Source organism: Mustela putorius, unplaced genomic scaffold (genome assembly GCF_011764305.1).
Source record: "Mustela putorius furo isolate JIRA1106 unplaced genomic scaffold, ASM1176430v1.1 tig00003972_pilon_pilon_pilon, whole genome shotgun sequence".
NCBI lineage: Eukaryota > Metazoa > Chordata > Mammalia > Carnivora > Mustelidae > Mustela > Mustela putorius.
This window is the reverse complement of record NW_025422115.1, coordinates 16576976-16601633: the sequence shown is the minus strand read 5'-3', so window position 1 is coordinate 16601633 and position 24658 is coordinate 16576976. Positions and strand designations below refer to the sequence as shown.

Here is a 24658-nt window from a genome sequence, read left to right as displayed (position 1 = left end):
ATATCATGTTTACGTACACCTTAGTGACTAAAGCAAGTCAATGTAGCCACACCCAAGTTGAAACAAGGGCAGTGAAGTGCAATCCTACAGTGAGTCTGGGAAGGAGGAGAACTGGGATAGCACTGCACTTGATCTTAGCCAAAAGGCCAAGAAGCTATTGGGATAGCACTAATGACTAACATCTTAAAAAACAACTCTAATTTCACTGATGGAAAATGACATTTCATTTTAATTATATTTTCTTTGCCAATGTAGATAAACATTTTTCATAGTTTTTTCACCAGTTTTATTTAACATTTCCTTTTATTTAAGCTCTATAAAATATATTCTTGGTTTACTTTTATATTTCCAGATTTTTGTATTCTGTTTTTTTGTGAGGATGGGAAGTCATGATGGTGGGATTATTATAGGGAGTACAGACTTTTAGAAAATGCCTTTTCTTTTGAAGACTTGAACTGGTGAAAGGAAAATGTCTTTCTTGGATTGATCTTCCCCTCATACCCCTAGCCCCATTAGTATAGTATATATTTTGTTAAGTGTAGTTAAAGGCAATACAGGGACACCTAGGTGGCTCAGCTGGTTAAGTGTCTGCCTTTGGCTCAGGTCATTGTCCCAGGGTATTGGGATAGAGCCCCACATCAGTCTTCTTTCTCCTCAGGGAGCCTGCTTGTGTTCTCTCTTTCTCCTACAATCAATAAATAAAATCTTAAGGAAAAAAAAAAGGCAATAAAGAGTCTGGCAGAATTAAGATTCTTGATGTTCTATAGATTTGTAAAACACAAACAAAAGTTTAATGAGTAAATGATCAAGTTAGGGTTCTACTGAAAAAATTAAGTTCCCTTCTCAGATTTAGTTATATTGACCATGTCTTTTTTTCTTCTTCTCCTTCTCCTTTTTTTTTTTTTTTTTTTTCAATTCAGGTATCTGCCTGAACTGGAACTCATGCTGTAGACATTTCTTTGTGGATTCATCTAAAAATCTGAGGTGAGATATTCTTTTAATGTATTTGCCTTATAAGATATATTTTATAATGAGAGAGAATTATTTTTGAAATATTTAAGGCAGTGCCAACTGTTTTTTCCTATGAGAATTTAATGGGTAAATATTATTTATTACAAAGTTTACATATATAGCATGCTTATTTTTAGTTTGTAGGACATTTGATTGAAGGAAATGAAGTTGGTTCTGATGGTTAGAATAGTTTTGAGTGAATTTTTCCATTTAATTCCAAAGGAATTTTTCTCTTATACTTTTATATTTTAAGACAGAGTTCACACTGCTAGTCTGACACACATTTGGGAATGATATTGGCATTATAGTCTGATATAGTCTCATCACTAATAGTGTATTTCCATACACTAGCAATGAACAATTAAAAAACAAAACAATTTCATTACAATAGCATCCCAAAACTAAAGTGCTTAAGAACAAATTTAGAAAAAGTAGGAGATATACACTAAAAATTATAAAACACCATTATAAGAAATGAACACATAAGTAAATGGAAAGACCTCCAGTTCACAGACTAGAGAACACACTATTATAAAATCTCCAACTTGATTTACAGATTCATAATACAAATTCAAAATCCCCATCAAAATTCAGCTGGATTTTTTTTGGTAGAAATTGACAAGCTGATCCTAAAATTCATATGGAAATGCAAGGGATCCAGAAGAGCTAAAATAATCTTCAATAGGAAGCACAAAGTTGGAGAACTCATATTTCATGATTTTAAAACTTCCTGGCATAAGGAGAAATCTATAAATCACTGGAATAGAACTGAAAGTCCAGAAACCTAACCTTACATTTACAGCAAATGATATTCTTCAAGAGTGCCAAGATAATTCAATGGTCTGTGACAACTGGATATCTGAACCCTCTACCCCAAACCACACACAAAAATTAACTAAAAAAAAAATTAACACAAAAATCAACTCAAAAATGAACTCAACTTGGGTATCTCAATTGGTTAGGCATGACTCGCTCTCAACACAGGTCATATGTGGGTCATATGAGGGTCATGAGATTTAGTCCCACATCAGGCTTCACACTAGGCATGAAGTCTGGAATCTGCTTGGGATTCTCTCTCTTCGTCTTTCCTCTACCCACCCCCCCAAAAAAGTTAACTCAAAATGGATCACAGACCTATATTGAAGAGCTCATATTTAGAAGAAAATATGAGTAAGTCTTCATGAACTTAGATCAGGCAATGGTTTCTTAGATATAACACCCAAAGCACAAACAACAAAAGAAAAATAGATAAAAATTAAAAACATTTATTCTTCAAAAGACAATACCAAGAAAGTAAAAAGACAGTTCGCAGAATGGGAGAAAATACTTGTAAATCACGTATTTTATAAGTGACTTGTATCCAGAATATCTAAAAAAAAATCTTACAATAAAAGAGGAAACAACATAATTTTTAAGTGGGCAAAGGATTCAAATAGATATTTCTCCAAAAGAAGATATATAAATGGCCAATTAGCACATGAAAAGATATTCAATATCATTATTCATTAAGGAAACATAAATCAAAACCACAATGAGAGTGATGAGAGTGGACATCCTTGTCTTGTTCCTTAGGGTGAAAGCTCTCAGTCCTTCAGCATCAAGTGTGATGTTACCTGTGGTTTTTTGGTAACTGTCCTTTGTCATGTTGAAGTAGGTTCCTTTTATTCCTAGTTTGTTGACTTTTTTGCCATGAAGGAGTTAACATTTATTGAGAAATCAATGTAAGCCAGGTCCTGTGCTCGTGCTTTATAAATAGTATTTAATTTTCATTATAGTCCTGTGAGATAGACTTATTTTACTTTTATTCAGTTGGTAAGTGGTAGAATAAGATTGGTTGGTTTCAAAACTTGTGTGCTCAACCATTATCCATCAAATTCCCTATACAGACTATGTTGATTTATACATGTGCCTTTGTCCATGTTGGTTTCCTCCTCCTAAAATGCACACTCCCTCTCCTTCCCCTTTACAAACCTACCATAGCATTTTGTACCTGTCTCTATCATAGTACTTCTTCACTGTGTTGTGACAGTTTGCATTGATTTCACTCATTTTAGAGTCTTTGCTTGAAGTCAGGGACTTTGTCATACTTGTTTTTGAATCTTCACTGCATAATAGATAGGAAAGAGATGTGTCACAGAAGTCAAGGGATTTGAGAGTTTCAGGAGGGTGGAAGCAGTCAGCAGTGTCAAGTACAGCAGAGAGATGAAGTAAAATAAGGTTCACAAAATGCCTTACCTATAGGTTTCATCTTAAATGATTTCAGCAAGAGTGTTTTTAAGTAGCAGTGGGGACTGAGCAAGATTGTGGTAGATTTGAGAAGTGAATGGGAGATGAAGAGACTGCCTCAGGTAGAGACTGTCCCCACTCCTGTGAGAGTTTAACTGTGAAGGGAAGAATGAATTTAGGATCCTGCCTAAAGGGGAATGTAAGATAATTTTTTTTTTTTAAAGGGAGGGGCTTGAGCATGCATCTATACCGAGGTGGCAGGAGAAAGGACAAGTTAAGAGCAAGCTTGTAGAAGTAGAAAGAGGACTAATAGAGAGAATAGGCTTTCCTGTAGAGACAGGAAATAGCCTAAGAACACAAGATTTGCCTGGAATGGCCTCTTCCTTCTGAGGAAAGGAGATACCCATGGATGTAGTCCAGAGGTAAATATATGGATGTGAATTAGGAAATATAGGGAGTTCCCCCTTTTTCCTGGAGTAGAAAACAAAGTTGTTGGCTTTGGGATATTGTGGTTGTTGATGTTGTGCAAGTAGGCAAGAAGAGTGAGATGTGGAGTTTGAGGGGAGTGATGAAGATTTAGAATATCTGCCATAAGGCATGGGAGAGATTGCTTACAAGAAACATGAACATTGTTTGAGGCCCTCTTTCTCCTCTGTCTCCATGGAAATTGCCAAAGCAACTATATAGTCAGAAATAATCCAGAGGGTACAAAAGGATTTACAGTGAAAAGTTACTCTTCCCTTCACTTTTGATCCCCTGTTGCTATTTTCAGAAGGAAGTACCATTTACAATTTATTTACCTCAGATTGTTTTTACAAATATACATATAAATATATATGGAATTTATTTTAATCCATGAGAATTTACTGTTTTACTTCTTCCTTTTTCAGTATACTTCTGTATCTTGGAGATCTTTCCATATAGTTAGACCTACTTCATTCATGTTTACAGCTGCAGGATATTTTGTATATGAATATTGTATCAGTTATGTAACCTGCATTTCAATGGATTACAGTGTTTACTCCCATATAAGTCATGTTGAATGAATAAATTCTTCCTTTAAATAGTAGAAAATCATCATAATACCTTAATTCTGTGCTTTAATCTTGTATTTATTCTATACATACACATATTGAACAAGCGGATCATAAGTATATACCAAAACTGAGTTGTCTTTAAAATATAAAGATATCTTAAATATTCAAAAGTGAAACCTTATGGTCAATTTATTTCTGGTGTTGAGTGATGAGCATCTTAATTTTAGGGATTTTGTTGACAAATGCATTTACCTACATAATCCAAACCTGTATAACATGCAAAACATTTTTATGACTCTTTAAGTTCCTTAAGACTCCTTGACATTCTCTCCTCTTACCAGAGCAAACCACTTTTCTGATTTCTGTCACTATTTTTTTCCATTTAAATTCTTGTTTTTTATTTAGCTTTATGGAGATAAAATTTCACATAACATTGTATAAGTTTAAAGTATACAATGTGATAATTTGATACAGGTATGTGTTATAAAATGGTTACCACAATAAAGTTAGTTAACACATTCATTATTTAACATAGCTTTGTGTGTGGGGTGGTAAGAGGTGGGGAGACTATTAATATCTACTCTCTTAGCAACTTCCATGCCTACAACACAGTATTGTTAAATTACCATTAATTTAGTTGCTGTGCTATGTTTGATTGCCAGAACTTACTCATCTTTTAACTGGAAGTTTATTTATTAATTTTCTTAGTGATTACAGTCTTTAAACAATTATTAATTAATTATTATTATTATTATTATTATTTTTATTAACATATAATGCATTATTTGTTTCAGGGGTACAGGTCTGTGAATCATCAGTCTTACACAATTCATAGCACTCACCATAGCACGTACCCTTCCCATTGTCCATCACCAAGCCACCCTATACCTTCTCACCTCCAACCCCCCCAACCCCCTCCCCAAGCAGCCCTCAGTTTGTTTCCTGAGTTTAGAAGTCTCTTATGGTTTGTCTTTCTCTGGTTTCATCTTATTTCATTTTTTCCTCCCTTCCCCTATGATCCTCTGTCTTGTTTTTCAAATTCCTCATATCAGTGAGATCAAATGATAATTGTCTTTCTTGGATTGACTTATTTTGCTCAGCATAAAACCCTCTAGTTCTATCCACATCATTGCAAATGGCAAGATTTCAATTTTTGATGGCTGCATAATATTCCTGTGTGTGTGTGTGCGTGTGTGTGCACCACATCTTCTTTATCCATTGATGTGTTGATGGACATTGGACATCGAGGCTCTTTCCATAGTTTGGCTACTGTGGACATTGCTGCTATAGACATTGGGGTGCACATGCCCCATCAGATCACTACATTTGTCTCTTTAGGGTAAATACCCAGTAGTGCAGTTGCTGGATTGTAGGGTAGCTCTATTGTCAACTTTTTGAGGAACCTCCATACTGTTTTCCAGAGTGGCTGTACCAGCTTGCATTCCCACCAATAGTGTAGGAGGGTTCCCCTTTCTCCTTATCCTTGCCAACATCTGTGCACCACCCTTGCCATGGACCAGGCTAAGTAATCTGCTCGGTTTTGCTGTTGGTAGCTTTTGTTCCCTGAAAGCTATCCTTACAGCTTTGGAGGAGAAGAATGGAAATGGCAACCTCCCAGTCTTCGATCCGGAGGACCCGAGAGCTCAGGGCCCCACTCCTCAGTGCACCCTCAGAGAAAAGCAATCAGTCTCTCCCGTCTCCTTGGTCTCCGGCTGCACTCCGAGATCTGGCTGCACTCCGAGCTCACAAATGTTGTGACTGAGCATTTCTGTCTCTGGTGCACAACCCTGTTTGGAGTCTCCAAACCTAGCAGCTTCCTGCAGTGTGCTCCTGTTTCACTCCTCCCAGGGGAGAAAGGGTAGTCTTCCCGAATCTGCTGCTTGTTGGGTCCCTATTCGAAGAGTAGTGGTCTGACTATGCCAAGGATCACTGTTTAAGGCAACCCTGAGCTGTGAGCTCACTCCTCAGCTCCGTCTCCAGCCAGCTTCCCAGCTCTGATACCTGGGAGCTTTGCCGCACTCAGACACCTCTGGTCTTCCTGTGACACTGAGGGTCCTAAGACCACACTGTCCCAGCAAGGGTTCCACCTTCCACCCACTTTCCCCTTAGCCACTGGAGTGATGTCTCTCTGCAGAGCAGACATCTAATAAAAGCTCACTTTTGTGCTCCACTGCTCTACTGCTTGCTGGGAGTTGAACCCTCCCCCATCGGTCTGTCTTCCCAAATATCTCCTTGGATTCACTTCTCCACATGTCCTACCTTCCAGAAAGTGGTTGCTTTTATGTTCATAGAATTGCTGCCATTCTTCTCTTCGATCTCCTGTTGAGTTTGTAGGTGTTCAGAATGGTTTGATAACCAACTAGCCAAATTTCTGGGACCAGATGAAATTTAGATCTCCTACTCCTCCGCCATTTTGCTCCTCCCACCTGTCACTTTTTTTTTTTCAAAGAAATTCATCTGTTTTCACCTTACCAACTTCTTTCTTCCCATTCTCTTTTTAATGTCTTTTTAAAAAAGTTGTAAAAGATAACAAATTGATCATCTTAACCATCTCTCAGTATACAGTTCAGTGGTATTAAGCACTTTAAGAATGTTGTGCATTTGTCACCAACATCCATCCCCATAATTCTTTTTCATCTTGTAAAATGAACTCTATATGCAGTAAGCAATAAATCCCCATTTTTATCTTCCCCCAGTCTCTGGCAGGTATCAGAACTACTTTCTGTTTTTATGATTTACATTTCTCTCAGTACCTCATGTGGTCAGAATCATACAGTATTTGTCTTTGTAAGTGGCTTTTTCATTTAGCATCATGTCCTCAAGATTCATCCATGTTGTAGCAAATGGAACAATATTCTTCCTTTTTGAGGTTGAATGATATTCCATTGTGTGTTTATACCACATTTTGCTAATACATTCATCTGTCCATGGATAATTGGTTGCTTCCATGTTTTGGCTATTGTGAAAAATACTCCTGTGAGTGGGGTGTACAAATATCTCTTTGGGACCCTGTTTTCAATTCTTTTGGGTATATACCCAGAGGTGAAATTGCTGGATCATATGGTAATTCTATTTTTAATTTTTGAGGAATTATCATGCTGTTTTAAACAACAATGGTATCATGTAACATTCCCCAACAACACACAGTTCCAATTTCTCCACATCCTTATCAGCTTTTTTTGTTTTCTGGGATTTGTCTGTGTGTGTGTGTTTTGTTTGTTTGTTTGTTTTAATATTAGCTATCTGACTGGATATGAGGTGGTATCTCATTGTAGTTTTGATTTGCACTTCCCTAGTGATCAGTGATATTGAGCATCTTTTCATGTGCTTACTGGCCATTCATATATCTTCTTGGAGAAGTATCTATTCAGGTCTTTTGCCCATTTTTGAATTGGGTGGTTTTGTTATTGTTGGGTTTTAGGAGTTCTATTTTCTGGATATTAATATCTTTCAGATACATGATTTGCAACTATTTTCTCCTATGCTGTGGCCTTTTATTTTACTCTGTGGATAGTGTCTTTTGATGTGCAAGATTTAAAAATTTTCATGAGGTCGGGCACCTGGGTGGCTCAGTGGGTTAAGCCGCTGCCTTCGGCTCAGGTCATGATCTCAGGGTCCTGGGATCGAGGCCCGCATCGGGCTCTCTGCTCAGCAGGGAGTCTGCTTCCCTCTCTCTCTCTCTGCCTGCCTCTCCATCTACTTGTGATTTCTCTCTGTCAAATAAATAAATAAAATCTTTAAAAAAAAATTTTTCATGAGGTCCAATTTGTCTTGATTTTTGTTACCTGTGCTTTTGGTGTATCATATCCAAGAAATCACTGCCAAATGCAATGTCATTAAGCTTTTGTCCTATGTTTTCTTCTAAGAGTTTTATTGTTTTAGGTCTTAGGTTTAGATATTTGATGCATTTGGAATTAAGTTTTATACATGTTGTTAAGTATGGGTCTGGCTTCATTCTTTTGCATGTGGATACCCAGTTTTCCCAGCACCACTGTTAAAAAGACTTTCTTTTTCTCATTAATTGCTTTGATGACTTTATCAGAAATCAGTTAGCTGTATATGTGTATGTGTATTTCTGAGTTCTGTCTTGTTTAATTGACATTTTTTTCCTCTTTGCTGATACTATGCTATATCGATTACAGTAGTTTAATGATAAGTTTTGAAGTGAAATGGTAGAAATTCTCCAATTTTGTTCTTCTAAAGATTTGTTTTGACTCTTCTAGGTCCTTTGTATATTCATACATAGTTCTCTATGGGGATATTAGGGTTAGCTTTTCATTTTCTACAAAAACATCTGTAGATTTTACTTGACACCCATGTTCACTCCACAGATCAATTAGGAGAAGATAGACATTTTAATATTATAAACATGTTATCATTGTCCATTTATTTAGATCATCTTTAATTTCTCAAGAGCCATAATTATTATTTTCTTTTTGTGTACAAATTTTGCACTTTGATTTTTTAAATGCTATTATGACATTTTAAAAGTATTTCATTTCCACTGTTGATTACTAGTATGTAAAAGTATAACTGAATTTTATATATTGGCTGTTGTTCTATTAGCTTTGTGGGGGTTTTTTGTTTGTTTTGTTTTGTTTATTTTGATTCTCTAGGTTTTGTTATACAATTACGATGTGTATGTAAGTAAAGACAGTTTTACTTCTTCCTATCAACCTGTATTTTTTTTTTCCTTGCTTCATTTTACTGACTAGAACCTCTAGTATAGTATTGAATAGAAGTGGTGAGAGCAGATGTCCTTGGCTTGTTCCTGAGTTTAGGAAGAAAGTTTTCAGACTTTTACCATGAAGTATCCTCAGGTTGAAGAACCCTTTCTATTCACTTGCTGAGAGGGTTTTTTACTTTTTTCTTTTAATCATAAATGGATGGTATTGTATTCTGATTGTGGTGTTAAAAGGATTTTTAAAAGGATTTTTAAAAAGGCGTTATAATCATGACTCATACAGATACAAAATGAACACTTGTCAGATGTTTAACTCACTAGTTAATGAGGAAACTAGTAAGATGTTAGTTCAAAGGCAGATTTGAAGAGTCATTTTTTGTATGCAGTAAAGGAATGCTGAAATGAATTTTTCAGATGGATGCAAAAACTGGACAATTATCACTTGTAATCCACTGGACACAACTAATTTGCTCCTTTGTGCTAAAAAATAGTCCACATTATTATCCACTTTCTACAGTTTTTAAATTTAAAAATTGCTCAAAGACAATGAAAGGTAGAGGTAAGGAATGTCTGAACTAGAGAGAACTGTAGGCGGCCTTTTCTTTTTTGGTCTGTTTTCAAAGCTTTTTGTTTTTATTGACAAAGAATTTTGCTTTGAGTTTCCATGATCTCCAGTGATGTTGAACATTGTTCATACGTTCATTGGTTATATGCATATGTTCTGATGTTAAATGCTTCTTCAGTCTCTCTTGTCCATTTTTCTGGCCATTTTGGCAGGAATTGGAGCCAGCATAAAGTTTTTCTTAGCTTTCACAGACTTCCCTTACATAGTTAACAGGTGACTTTAATCTGACAAAAAAATGAGTTCGTCCAAGATTCCTCAGTTATCTGCAAAACTTCTTTCGTGCTGTGTCTGAATAGAGGCTGTGTAGAGGGGAGGCTGGCTGTAGCAAAGAATCCCACAGAATCTTTCTGATCATCCAATGGTGTTTCACTGAATGTTCACCCAGCCCTGGCTGCCTTTTTGGATAGGTGGGGTCACTTACTTCTAAGAGGGTCTTTGACTTAAAGTGGCTCTCCTTCTGCTTAGTAATGTTACTTTAAATTCTAATTCCAGACCGTTATTCTTGCTCAAATGTCCCATGAATCTCTAAGTATTATATTGCATCTTTCATGTAAGTTTTGTATTCTTCTTATAATGAGTTGATGTTAAAATTTTTTGTTAAGTTACTTACATCAAAGAAACTCTCTTCTCCAAGAGAATGTATTACATTTATCCTGTCGTTTTGCTTATTGCCTGCTGTATCTACGCCCCCGCAAAAGAATTAGTCTGCCATACAATGCTACCTTCCGTGATAAACCCCAGTGTTGTACTTATTTTCCTTTTTTCCTGTGATTTCAGAGAAGAGACAGGACCTGTTTCTCACTTAATTTTGACATAGGAAGGCTGGGTCTGAGGTCCCAGAGGAGGCCTTGAAGGACCAGTCAAGAAAGCGCTTGTCTTAGGGCAGGATAGAAATCAAACACGAGCCTAGAGAAAGTGAGAGCAGAGTTTATAGTGAGTAGTGTAAGTGACACAGTGTACAGCAGACGGAGGTTCTGGGAGACTCAGAAAAGCAGAAGTGAGGCTTCCCGCTGCTTGGGGTTAGGAGTTTATATTGGAAAGGGGTGCATGTTTCTTCGGAACCCAGGTAGGGTCTGATCAAAGGTGTCAGCTGAACAGTAGGTGTTTTCCCATAAATCACCGAAGTTAAGGGGGTATTGGCACAAACTGAGGTTTGAAGCCATTGTCCTGGATCATGCTCACGATCTCTTTCTTCTCAGATGTTATCAGGTATGTGGGGGCCCAGGGTAGAACTCTGAGAATGGTTAACTTTCTTGCTTCCCCCGTGGGGAATCATAGCTGCTTTGGTTTACTCGGATGCACGGTGAGATAGATAGCATGAGAAAATGGGGTCTAGCAGAGAAACAGGAGAGTCCGTTCGGTTTCTCTGTCTCAGTTTTGTTTGCCTAGCCCTGGCATAGGTCCTGCCAGATTTGCCATAGAATAGGTGTTCCATATTTTTGAATTAGATTAACACATAGTGAAGTAGTTAGCATTTATAACAGGAGTTGCATTCTAGATAGAAAAGTAGCTACTCATATCCACAGTGAGATTTTGACATGGTTAGAATAAGCCAGTGTATGGGGGAAGATAGAATCTGTATAACTTGATGATTGATTAGATGTTGGTTGAGGGGAAAACAGTATGTAGGGAAAGAAAATTGGGCAATTAAATGGGCAGAGCTGTTTATCTCCAATGCATGTTTGGGTTTAGAAGGAATTTGTGGACTGTCTGGTGGTTCAGTCGGTTAAGCGTCCAACTCTTGATTTCAACTCAGGGCATGATCTTGGGGTTGTGAGATTGAGTCCTGTGTCAGACTCACGATGACATGTGAAACCTGCTTAGGAGTCTCTCTCTGCCTTCCCCTCTGCCACCCCCCCACCCCCGGCCATAATTAAATAAATAAATAAATAAGCAAATACATAAAACAGAAAGAAGTTGTGGGATGGGAAATTGATAGTTTCTTAAAATATCTAGTTTGAGGTTTTTCTGAGGTATTCAAGTGGAGATGTGCAGATCTGTATGCAGTTTTTGGAGAGAGGTAGAAGCTTGAGAGAGAAAGATTTTGAGGTTAATAGTTTTTGGGGAGTGGTTGAAGAAGGAATTGCTCAGGATTCAGGACAGAACCCCTGAGCATATCTAGTTTTAGCAGACACGTACAGAGAAAGGCACTGGGAGAAAGAGATTGAGAAGGAGAAACTGAGTGTTAACAAAGGATTTTACAGCAACACCCTTGGTTTCATCTCTGTCTAGAGACCAGATTTTCCTTTCAGCACCCTGTATTTGATCTTGTCCCCAGACCTTTTTTTGTTTCCAGCATTCTCTGCTGGGAGAGATTGTGGATGAAAAATAGTTTTATTTTTGAACGCAGCAATTGCTGGTTTCTTTCAATTTCCTCTAAATTCCATTTGAAAACAGAAGACTTTCTTCTTTAGCACATCTCTCCAGCTGCACCTTATGTTATATATATATAAAAGAAAGCAGTTGACACTTCGGACTTTCTGCTTGGAAATTACTTTAGCTAGAAGTAACAGTTCATTGTCAGCATTTTTTTTTTTTTTGACTTATCACAAGCAACAGTTTTGCAAAATTTTCTGCCCTTTTGTAACGGTCTTTTTTCCTCCAGCTTCTGGTAACAGTTTACTCCCTCTCCTTTAAGGCCTTCTCAGTAGCCTCTTCCATGCTCATCAGATTTTTGCTGTAAGATCCTTGTGGTCCTTCCTGTTCATTTCTGCTACCCAGTCCCACAGCTGGTGTCCCTGTCTTACATTTTTATTATGGCAGCATTCCAGTTCCCCGTGTCAGATTCTGTTCTGGAAACTATCACTGTTTAACAAATTGCTCCAAGCCTCGTCTCAGAACCTGCATCACTTTTCCTAACCAAACCTGGGAAGTCACTCCTGGTTGCTTTACCACACACTCTTGGTTACAATCAAGTTCAGTGCCAGCTTGGATTTAAGAAGGGAATCAGACTCCATATCTTTGTGGGTGAGCTACAAATTTACACCATTAGAAGAGCATGTGGGTGGGAGATATTTTTGCGGCATATTTGGAAAAAGTCTGCCGCAGATGGATAAAATGAAATGCATAGGATTACAAGGGAAACCAATTATATTAAAGTTTTTGTTTTTTTGTTTTTAATTTGAGAGAGAGCTAAAGAGAGTGCAAATGGATGGAAGGGGCAGAGGGAGAGGGAGAAGCAGACTCCCCACTGAGCATGGAGCCAGATTCAGGGCTCAATCCCAGGACCCTGAAATCATGATCTGAGCCGCCTAGCCACCCCTATCTTAAAGTTTTATTACCAAGCTAATTGTACTAATAAAGTATTATGTGTTTGTTTAACATGATACACGACAAGGTATAGTAGCAGGCCTATAGTAATTTAGTAAATATAGTATTAGAAATTTTAGAGGTTGGAGGAAATAAAGAAATAATGTATTTTCTCATCCAAGTTCATAGGTCTTCTGAGTTTTATCCACAGTCCCTCTAGCCTCTAGATGAAGAGCCCTTGGATTAATGTTATGGTGTGAAGAGAAGTCACATTGCTGTGGCCTGGGGTGAGGGGAAGGCAGAGACTATGGGGGAGGACACCATAGAGTAAGTTCTGTATACTAGCAGAACTAGTATAGTATAGTATAGTGTACAGAACTAGCAGAAGTCTGGAGGAAATATGTGAACGTTGAGAATAGGGTGGGGAGAAAAAAAAGGTAATGAAGCATTGGCAGGAAAAAGTAACTGACGTAAGAAGACAAACTTTGCCTAGTTTACAGTTTTGTTTAGTGCCTTCTTCGGACCAATCATTCTCCTGATGATAGAAAAGTGGAATGAGAATGAAATGCAGTTATATATGTGATTTCTGCTAATATGGAGTTAACTTTTTCTAAGTACCTTGTTTAGCATATGTAATTAATACTTGTATTGCTTTTGCCACAGAGTGACATGAAGGCTAAAGAGCTTCTTTTTCATGGTTATTTGAGGGTGATACTGAAAAGCAGTGCCTGTGTGTGCTGCTTCCGTGCTTACAGCTGGATGGAAATTGGCCTCAGAGGGTCCATGGTTTTCTTTGTCATTAGCCAACAGATGCTTGCTACAGTGTTTTGCTCACTGAGTCTTTATTTAATGTGAGGGTAATGCATCTCTGTACACTAATGAGCAGAGCTCTGGAATACAGTAGCTCATTTATGTGTAACAAATACCTGCCTTTGGCCACACATTGATCCTTTACTAAATGATATTTACCCCCCTAAACCAAGCTGTTTTCAACACCTGGTTGGCATATCTATCTTCATGTTGCTTTAACTTTCTAGTAAGTTGAACCTGAATTTAGTATTTCTATCTTATAGGAGAAACCTTTTTTTCTTTTTTTTCTGTTAAAGAATTACTTCAGTTCTTCTTGAAACAATAAAAGTTTTAAAACTTCAGGTTGGTACTATAATTCATAAAAAAACCTTAGGTTTTAGGCACACATAAACATTTATACATGAGTATGTCATGAAATTGCTAATTCACAATATTATATAATTAATATAGTACTTACATACTAATATGTAAATGTATATACTCATATATGATTATATATACATCTTACCACAATGAAAATATTTTGAAGTATATAAATTATATGCGATATATGTAACATATGTAATGTTGCAGATATACATTATATAGATCTTTTTATTGTGGTAAAATGTTCAAGCTCTCTCCATAGCCCCCATCTTTCCTCTTAGCTACTCTTCAGGTCTAGGGGGTGCACATCTGCATGAAGACTTGTTCTAGAAATGGACTCTGTCATTTGAACTAGGCATTCTGGAGTTCTAGGTAGGTGAAAAGTGGTCTCTGTGGGTGAGACCCAGCAAGATACTTCCTCTTGACCTTTGTATCACTCATTACATAGAGAATGGTGTGGCCTCATAAGGATTAAATCTGTTGCTTTCATCTAAGGGTAGTAGTGATTTTTAATAATCTTTTTTTAAGTCTCTATTTATTTATCTCTATACCCAATGTGGGGCTTGCACTCACCGCTCCGAGATTAGGAGTCACATAGTACTCTGACTCAGCCAGTCAGGCACCCCTTAATAATCTTTCAGTAGAACTACCAAACTTGATTGCTCAAACCTGTTTCCTTCCTTTTGTTCTATATATGGTCCTTCAGAGTTCTCAGATTAAATTTCAGTGTTGGGGGCAGGGGTTCCCACACACAACACCAAGCAATTCTCAGAGTAGGATTTCTGAGAATTCAACTCAATTCTGACACCATCAGCTCAGAGATAGCATCAGATTTCATAGGTTAAGGGTTCAGTCCTGCAAGACTGCCCTCACCCTCTAATTCAGACACCAGTCACAAGCCCCAGGCTCTTACCTGTGCTTCTGACCAACCAGGTACATATTGTAGGTTCCAACAACCTCCTCTTTAGGTTCAATGAATTTGCTAGAACAGCTCACAGAACACAGGAAAACACATAGTTACATTTACCAGTTTATTAAAGGATATGATAAAGTATATGAATCAATGTCCATATGAAGAGCTGCCTAAGGTGACGTCCCTGACAAAGGAGCTTCTGTCCTCATGGACCTTGGGGCCTGGCTCAACATTCTGCCCCCCCCCCAACATGGAATCTCTCTGAAAAGGAGGACTAAGACAGCTGTCTTCTTGGGTTTTTATGGAGGCTTCATTACATAGTCACAATTGACTAAGTCACTGGCCATTGGTTGATTCAACCTCCAGCTCCTCTCCCTTCCCCACTCTGGGATGGAGTGAGGGTGATTGAAAGTTCCAATGCTCTGATTACATGGTTGGTCCTCCTGGCAACAAATCCCTGCCTTGGGTGGGGTCCAGAAGTCACCTTCATTAATAATACGATATCCGGGGTGCCTGGGTGGCTCAGTGGATTAAGCCGCTGCCTTCGGCTCAGGTCATGATCTCAGTGTCCTGGGATCGAGCCCCACATCAGGCTCTCTGCTCAGCAGGGAGCCTGTTTCCCCCTCTGTCTCTGCCTGCCTCTCTGCCTACTTGTGATCTCTCTCTCTGTCAAATAAAATAAATAAAATCTTTAAAAAAAAAATAATACGACATCCATTTCACTTCTATGGCCTGAAGTGTTTTCAGGAACTAGGGCTGAAGACCAAATATTTTTGAGAAATATATTTTGGTCATTCAGATGATAACAAATCACTGTAAATCGTTATATCACATATGGCCAGAAGGATTTTTCTAAAGCAAAAATCAATCACATTCCTGCTTGGAACCTTTTTTATTTATTAGAGAGAAAAAGAGATAGATGGGGGTGGGGGTGGGAGAGGAGGAGCAGAGGGAGAGGGACAAGCAGACTCTGTGCTGAGTGCAGAGCCTGAGTGGGGCCTGATCTCAAGACCCTGAGATCATGACCTGAGCCAAAACCAAGAGTTGGACACTTAACCAAATGAGCCACCCAGGCATCCCTCCTGCTTGAAACTTTTCAGTGCTTCACATTTTCTTTGGGATAAAGTCTGAACTTCCTCAGTTTCTTCAATGAAGATCCTTTGTTCCCCATTCTGGTGATCGCTTATTATTTCATCTTTATTTATTTTGGACTATGTTGTTGCCATGCCAAACAAGTACTCTTTTCTAACTATACAACTTTGCACAGGCTGTAGATCTGTCATGCTTCCCTTTCCTTGCAATCTGTAATGTATCAACTAAACTCCTTATAACACTCAGTGAAAAAATTAGGTTGTCTGACAAGCCTCTTTTCACTTCCTCAGGAAGAATTAAGTCCTTTCCCTTTCTATATTTCCATTGTGATTTGTACACATTATATAATATTTGCACATCTGTAAGCCATACCTTCTACCTCCAAAAGCAAGGGCTAATGTAATTCAGCTTGGTGTTTCCAAGTATTTCCACTCAGAGTGCCTGGCACACAATAAGAGCTCAATATATGTGTGTTGAATGAATATTGTTGTTGTTTTTAATTAATTTGAGAGCGGGAGGGAGAGAATGTGTGCTAGTGAGCAGAGGAGGGGTGGAGGGAGAGAGAGTCCTAAGCAGACTCCCTGCTGAGCATGGGGCTGAATCTCCAGACCCTGAGATCAAGAAGCCTGAGCTGAAATCGAAGAGGCAGATGCTCAACCAACTGAGCCACCCAGGCAGTCCAGTATATTGTAATTAGTAGAGTAGTTTAAGTGTGAATTGCTCTTAACAGAAGAATATGTTTATACTCTTGAATGGCCAAGGTAATTGAGGAATGAAGAATTCTAGTAATTGATTATGCTATGTAATAGCCAAATACAAATTATCTTTAGATAATTTTAATACAAAAATAATGGGTTATACAGAATTTATCTGTCTTTATTATAAGGTGCTTCCACTTGATCATTCTGAGTTGTACGGCTCTTTTAGAGCTGTGGCCAAGGAAGCTGTAAGAAATCATGTAGTGTGCTTTGTCACAAGCTGGGGGTGTTTTCCAGTTGAGTTTCTAACACACTTACTTATTTTGCTTCCCTAAAGAGTTCACAATTACCTTATTATCAAATGCAGTTTTAAAAATGCTCAGAAAACAGGCACCATACTTTATGGTGTGTGTCTCAGTTCAGCAGATAGCTTGCTACATTTGGGCTGTGCCCTCTTCTCTATTCAGTGACAGTCCTTGCTGAGCCCAAGTGAAGTCTTATGAACTGAGCTAAGCAGTTAATTAGATGGTGTTCTCTGGCCATGACTATTTCAAGAGTGCTTGATCTCCACCCAAATTATATATTTATTCTTCTCTCATTCATGTGCAAGTAATGTGAGTGGTTGCTGCTCATTTGTGTATTAATTTAGTGTTTCTCTTCTGCTGTCACCTGCTCAACCACAGTGTTGCCAATTATTATTTGCAAGACTCAGAAATTACTTTTATGCATGTGGACCTGCATTTTCATATCTTTGAAAGTGACTTTTGACGGAGGCCTCTTTGGAATAGAGAAAATGCTCTCACTATATTTGTATAAATGATCTGAAAACCATCATGGTGGCTGAGCTCTGACTTCCTGCATTGCTGTGTCATGTTCTCTTGTTAAACCTAGAAATCTTGCTGCAAAGCTTGATCCTTTTTAAAGCAGTTGTATATTTTCTCAGTGACATCCAGAAACATGTAAGTATGACTGTTACTTAGTTACTGTATTGTTTACTTGGCTCATCTCCATATGAATCCCTTTCTTTTCATCAGTTTCTCAGTCAATCTTTCCCTTTAGCTGAATAATAATGAAGTATTTGTAACATAATTATTTTGTGAAAATGAATCATCTTGACTTAAATACAAGAACGGATTGACCTAAGGGTTAACCTGAAAATCCTACATGAAAGAAAATAAAGGATTGATGAAGTAATTTTTAAGGATGTGTTTATTAGAGTCATTAGTGATAGAAACAATAGACTTCTTGATTGAGTATGATAAAATATTCAGCAACTCACTAACCCAGCTGTTCTGTCTAAATAATCTGTGAATAAACAATAAAAATAATCCTTGCTACCTTATATTAAGCCTGTATCAGTAGAGGTTTTAATCTGGGAATATATCAAAAGATTTGTCTTTGATGTGAGCATTTTAATGTTAAGAAGCTGACTGATTCTATTTAAACACAATACAAACATTTATGTCTTTATAGTATGACTTTAAAAAATAATTATTACATGAATTGGGGTACCTGGGTGGCTCAGTCATAATTAAGCATCTGCCTCTGTCTCAAGTCATGATCCCACGTTCTGGGATTCCCACGTTGGGCTCTCTGCTGGGTGGGGAGCCTGCTTCTCTCTGTCCTTCTGATGCTTCCCCTGCTTGGGTTTGCTCTCTCTCCCCACCTCTCTCTCCCGTTGTCTCTCTCTCCCTGTCAAATAAATAAATAAAATCTTAAAAAAATAAAAATTATTACCTGAATTAAAAAATATGATTGCTTGCTAAGGCATACTTTTTTTTTTTCCTAAGTCAAGTTATGAATGAGAAAGATTTTCAGTCACTATTTTAAGAGAAGCAGTATTCATAGGCGCCTGTGTGGCTCATTCAGTTACGCATCTGCCTTCAGCTCAGGTTATGATTCCAGGGTCCTGGGATTGAGTCCTGCATCTAGCTCCCTGCTCAATGGGAGTCTCCCTCTCCTCCTGCCCTCTGTACTCTCCCCACCCCTAATAAATAAATAAAATCTTAAAAAAAAAAAAAAGAGCAAGAGAACAGTATGTAGTGTTGTAGGTTTTACTTGTGGTTCATCACGAACTACTAGCTGGCTATCTTTGGTAAGCCTTGGGCTTTCTCAGCAGTCAAATTAACTATTTTATAATGCAGATTAGTTGGCTCTGCAGTGCGTCAAAGTGCTCTGTAAATATATACCACATTTAGAAATTTAAATAAGATTTTAGCCCCTTTTCTGCCTGCTTTTTGACATGGGGCTTGTCACTTAAATTCTGAGTTTTTGTTCTTTATAGGTAAAGCAGGAATTTGGCCTGTATATTCAACTCCAGAGGTATTACTTACATTGTGGTTAGCTCTTATAACCTGTAATTTAGATTATTTGTCTTTTTTTTTAACATATATTTGCTTTTATTCCCCCTATGATGATTACCAATAATAATACTGCAATGCATTAACCTTCACTTATTACATTTTATTTAATCTTTCTGTTGTGAGAGTAGATGGTAGTAGCCTCATCTTACTGATCTGGAAGACTGTGGGTCAGGAAATGATAGAGGTGGGATTGTAGTCTCTGATGCCAGTGTTCTTTTTTATTAAAATTTAAACATGTAGCTCATAGAGAGGCACATTGCCATGTACCTCATCTAAAACAAACTTCTGATCTCCATTGTTTTCCTATTCTCTCTCTCTCTCTTTTAAAGATTTTATTTATTTAATTATATATATATAGAGAGAGATCACAAGTAGGCAGAGAGGCAGGCACAGAGAGGGGGAAGCAGGCTCCCCACCAAGCAGAGAGCCCGATGTGGGACTCAATCCCAGGACCCCAAGATCATGACCTGAGCTGAAGGCAGAGGTTTAACCCACTGAGCCACCCAGGCACTCCTCTTTTTTTTTTTTTTTAAGGTGAATAGTTAAGAGTCTTAGCAAAATGTTTTTGTGGAAAAAAATGCATCTATTTAGTAGCAGTAAGCATAGTACCATTATACATTATACATTATAGTACCATTACAAAAATCTGGTTAGCATTACACAACATGTACATATGGTTGGGAATCTTTGAATGATAGAAAATATAGTTTGTCCTTCAAATAGATGGTTTGTTCTGTTTAAATAGGTTTATTTTATTTTTAAAATAGAGCATCATTTAATGTTATACTTCTAAAACCAAAGGTTTGTTTTGTGCTTGCTAGAGAAGGAAAACAGGTGATCTCTAAGTACTTACTAAATTTTTTTTTCTGTTTTTATAATCCTAATTTATTTTGTGATTCCAAGAAGATGGTTACATGTGGCAAAATTTTTTAAAATTGCTAAAAATTTCTATTCTAGGAAGGTATTGCTTTTTGTCTATTGTTTTATGTCTATTTTTACATTTAAATTTTAAAAAAGAAATCCTTGGACTATCTGAAATGAGTGGGTCAGGCGGGGATTAGGGCAAGCACATTCAGAAATATTTATTTCTGTCTTGAGTTCATTTATGAGTCCTACATTTTAACATTTCCTCTATGAGCCTCAAATGTCCCCTCGTCCAGGTGTACCCGTCCTGGACAGCAGTCTTACTTTGAACGCTGTTGCTTTGGGGGTGATTGACAGCACTGGTTCAACCATCACTCTGATGCTGATCCTTCCTGATTCAGAAACCTCTGCTCCTGGGACATTTCTTTAACTTGTGTTTCTCTTTTTTCTGTTGAAAGATTCTTGTTGGTCATTACTAGTCCAAGTGTGAGTTCCCATGAGTAGCTCATTGGTCACAGTTTTTATTTTTATCTTTCCAAATGATGACTTTGAAATGGCTATGGCAATTTGAGGGGGCTATCTGCTGCCATTCTTAACCCTGTTCACAAAACATGAGGCACCTCAGCCTTTTTTTCTGTTCTGTGCCTATACCAAGTTCATTCCAGCTTCAGGGTGGTCTTTTACTTGTCCCTCTGGGGGAAATGGTCTTCCTTCAGACTGTTGCTTGACTGTGTCCTCCTTGACATTTAAGTCTCAGCTTACATGTCCCTTGTTCAAAGAGGTTTCCCTTGACCACTCACTATAAATGATCATTCCTCCAACACTCTTTATTACATGGCCATGTTTTATTTTCGTCTTTGTACCTAATGACTGAGCAAGAGTTATTTATTTCTCTTTTATCTTCTCTGATGGGGACAGGGACATTGTTCACTCCTATATTGCTAGCACCTAAGAACAGTGTCTGCCACAGTAGGAATTCCAGTAAATACTTGTTGAATGACCAAATGAAGGCATACTTTTCTCTTAGCTATTTGTAAAATTCTTTTGTTTTCTTTTTTGGTAGTCAGGAAGGTCCAATTAATGTTTATGTACTTTTGACATTTTTGTCTTCCTTTACTGTTCTGTTCCCTAGTTGAATTCTTCAGAGGAAGGGGGAAAGAGCCTTTTAGTTTTCAAACTCTTGAGATGTGACTGTTTCAATTTATCTACTGCTTGCCAGGTATGTGTGTGAGATGCTGCACCTAGTCACAAATGCAATTAACAGGTATGAAAATTGGCTCCTAACAGCTGCTTCAGTCCCGCTTGAGCTGGCCCCTTCCCCAGGGGACAGTCTCTGTCAGCCTAGCAAAATGAAATTGCCTTCCCATAAATATTTTTTTCAAGGATTATAGAAGAGAAACAAATCTAGGTTTATAAAATGAGTTGAAATGTGTCAACAGGATAGAACAGACTAATGACCTGCTGCAGCAATTTAAATTCTGAGGCACAGCAGCAGTGTTTATCTTCAGAAGAGTTGACATTGAAACTGTAGCTCTTTTAGTTCTATTGAAATGACTTTATTATGCCAAAAGGGTAGAGTTAATAACTTATTTATTGGTGTTGGTGAGGAAAGTGACAATTCTATAAAATATAATTTTTGACCCTCAGAGCTTTGGTTTATAGCACAGATTTTGAGTCCTTGCTCTTTCAGTTAACCCTGTGGAAAGGGCAGGTTTTGGAAAGAATGTGACTTGATCTCCTTTCCATTTTATTCACCAACTGTTTAATTCATTCAGCGTGTGTTGCTCTTGACAGTGATAGAAGATGTTAACCATTTCTATGTGCCATAACCAGTATATTCATTTTAAAAATAGATGTAAGTGGGTTTTATATGAATAGTATGCTAGTTCTGAGTTTTGTAGTCACGTATGCCTCAATGTTAGCAAACATTACATTCTGCTTTTCTCCTTTTTTTTTTTTTTTAAATTAACATATAATGTATTATTAGCCCCAGGGGTACAGGTCTGTGAATCGTCAGGCTTTCACACTTCACAGTACTCACCATAGCACATACCCTCCCCAATGTCCATAATACCACCCCCTTCTCCCAAACTCTCTCCCTTACTCCCCTCCCCCTGGTAACCTTCAGTTTGTTTTGTGAGATTAAGAGTCACTTATTATTTGTCTCCCTCCCGATCCCATCTTGTTTCATTTTTTTCCTTTCCTACTCCCCAAGCCCCTCACGTTGCTGCTCAGATTCCTCATATCAGGGAGATCATAGGATAATCGTCTTTCTCTGATTGACTTATTTCGCTCAGCATGATACTCTCTAGTTCCATCCACATCATCGCAAAAGGCAAGATTTCATATCTTTTGATGGCTGCATAGTATTCCATTGTGTATATATATACCACCTCTTCTTTATCCATTCATCTGCTGATGGACATCTAGTTTCTTTCCATAGTTTGGCTGTTGTGGACGTTGCTGCTATAAACACTCGGGTGCACATGCCCCTCAGATCACCATATTTGTACCTTTAGGGTAAATACCCAGTAGTGCAATTGCTGGGTCATAGGGTAGCTCTATTTTCAACTTTTTGAGGAACCTCCATGCTGTTTTCCAGAGTGGCTGCATCAGCTTGCATTCCCACCAACAGTGTAAGAGGGTTTCCCTTTCTCCACATCCTTACCCGCATCTGTCATTTCCTGACTTGTTAATTTTAGCTATTCTGACTGGTGTGAGGTGGTATCTCATGGTGGTTTTGATTTGTATTTCCCTGATGCCGAGTGATGTGGAGCACTTTTTCATGTGTCTGTTGGCCATCTGGATGTCTCCTTTGCAGAAATGTCTGTTCGTGTCCTTTGCCCATTTCTTCATTGGATTATCTGTTCTTTGGGTGTTGTTGAGTTTAGTAACTTCTTTATAGATTTTGGACACTAGCCCTTTATCTGATATGTCATTTGCAAATATCTTCTCCCATTCTGTCAGTTGTCTTTTTTTTTTTTTTTGGTCTTTTGTTTTTGTTGACTGTTTCCTTTGCTGTGCAAAAGCTTTTGATTTTGATAAAGTCCCAATAGTTCATTTTTGCCCTTGCTTCCCTTGCCTTTGGCGATATTTCCAGGAAGAAGTTGCTGTGGCTGAGGTTGAAGAGGTTGCTGCCTATTTTCTCCTCAAGGATTTCGATGGATTCCTGTCTCACATTGAGGTCTTTCATCCATTTGGACTGTATCTTTGTGTGTGGTGTAAGGAAATGGTCCAGTTTCATTTTTCTGCATGTGACTGTCCAATTTTCCCAACACCGTTTGTTGAAGAGACTCTTTTTAAAACCATTCGACATTATTTCCTGCTTTGTTGAAGATTAGTTGACCATAGAGTTGAGGGTCTATTTCTGGGCTCTCTATTCTGTTCCATTGATCTATGTGTCTGTTTTTGTGCCAGTACCATACTATCTTGATGATGACAGCTTTGTAATTAATAGAGCTTGAAGTCTGGAATTGTGATGCCACCAACTTTGGCTTTCTTTTTCAACATTCCTCTGACTATTCAAGGTCTTTTCTGGTTCTATATAAATTTTAGGATTGTTTGTTCCATTTCTTTGAAAAAAAAATGGATGGTATTTTGATAGGGATTGCATTAGATGTGTAGATTGCTTGGGTGGCATAGACATTTTCACAATATTTGTTCTTCCAATCCATGAGCGTGGAATATTTTTCCATTTCTTTGTGTCTTCCTCAATTTCTTTCATGAGTACTTTATAGTTTTCTGAGTACAGATTCTTTGCCTCTGTGGTTAGGTTTATTCTTAGGTATCTTATGGTTTTGGGTGCAATTGTAAATGGGATTGACTCCTTAATTTCTCTTTCTTCTGTCTTGCTGTTCATGTATAGAAATGCAGCTGATCTTTGCCCAACGCAGAATTGCACTGCCCTTGCTAGGGCCCCGGGCTAAGTAATATGCTGGGGTACGCTCTGGGGAGCTTTTGTTCCCTGAACTCTTTCCATAGAGCTCTGGAGGATAATGAAATGGCGGTCTTCCAATCTCCGGCTGGAGGAGCTGAGAGCTTGGGGCCCCTCTCCTCAGTGGGCCCTCGGAGAAAAGCCATCAATCACTCCCATCTCCCTGGTCGCCGGCATGCTCTGAGCTCACCTGGCCTGTGATCGAGCATTTATGTCTCTGGCACATGGCTCTGTTTGGAGTCTCCAAATCCATCAGATTCCTTCCATGCATTCTGTGCTGCTCCCCCTGGAGGAGGAAGCGAGTCTCCCTGGATCTGCCACTTTTGGGGTCCCTGCTCGAAGAGCAGTGACCTAACTGTGCCGTGGTTCACAGTTTACGGTAATCCCAAACTGAGAGCTCACTCCACGGCTCCTTCTCTGTAGCTCGCTTTCCCTCTCTAATACCTGTGAGCTCTGTTACACTCAGATACCCCGATCCTTCTGTGATCCTGCGGGACCTGAGACCACACTGTTCCTGCGAGGGCTCCATCCCTGCTTAGCCTCTGGAGCAATGTCCCTCAGTGGAGCAGACATTTAAATGTTCGAATTTTGTGCTCCGCCGTCTGACGCTTGCTGGGAGCCGGCCCCTCCTCTCGTGGTCTATCTTTCCACCCCTTCGGCTTCACTTCTCCACAAGTCCTATCTTTCAGAAAGTGGTGATTTTCTGTTTCTACAATTGCTCTTCTTCTCTTCGATCTCTTGTTGGGTTTGTAGGTGTTCGGAATGGTTTGATAACTATCTAACGGG

At 38.3% G+C, this 24658-nt stretch overlaps 1 protein-coding gene across 4 annotated transcripts in view; it reads left to right on the top strand.

Annotated features, from left to right (window-relative positions):
- Positions 1 to 24658, top strand: part of PEAK1 (pseudopodium enriched atypical kinase 1) — a 309411-nt gene that overhangs the window by 47114 nt on the left and 237639 nt on the right. For 3 of the 4 annotated variants that reach the window (XM_004758478.3, XM_004758477.3, XM_045070736.1), the window contains exon 2: positions 921 to 984. The gene's annotated coding sequence lies outside the window, so the exon portion shown is untranslated. Of the gene's footprint in view, positions 1 to 920; positions 985 to 21070; positions 21158 to 24658 lie in introns of all 4 variants that reach the window. The other variant, XM_045070737.1, reaches the window with a different exon arrangement.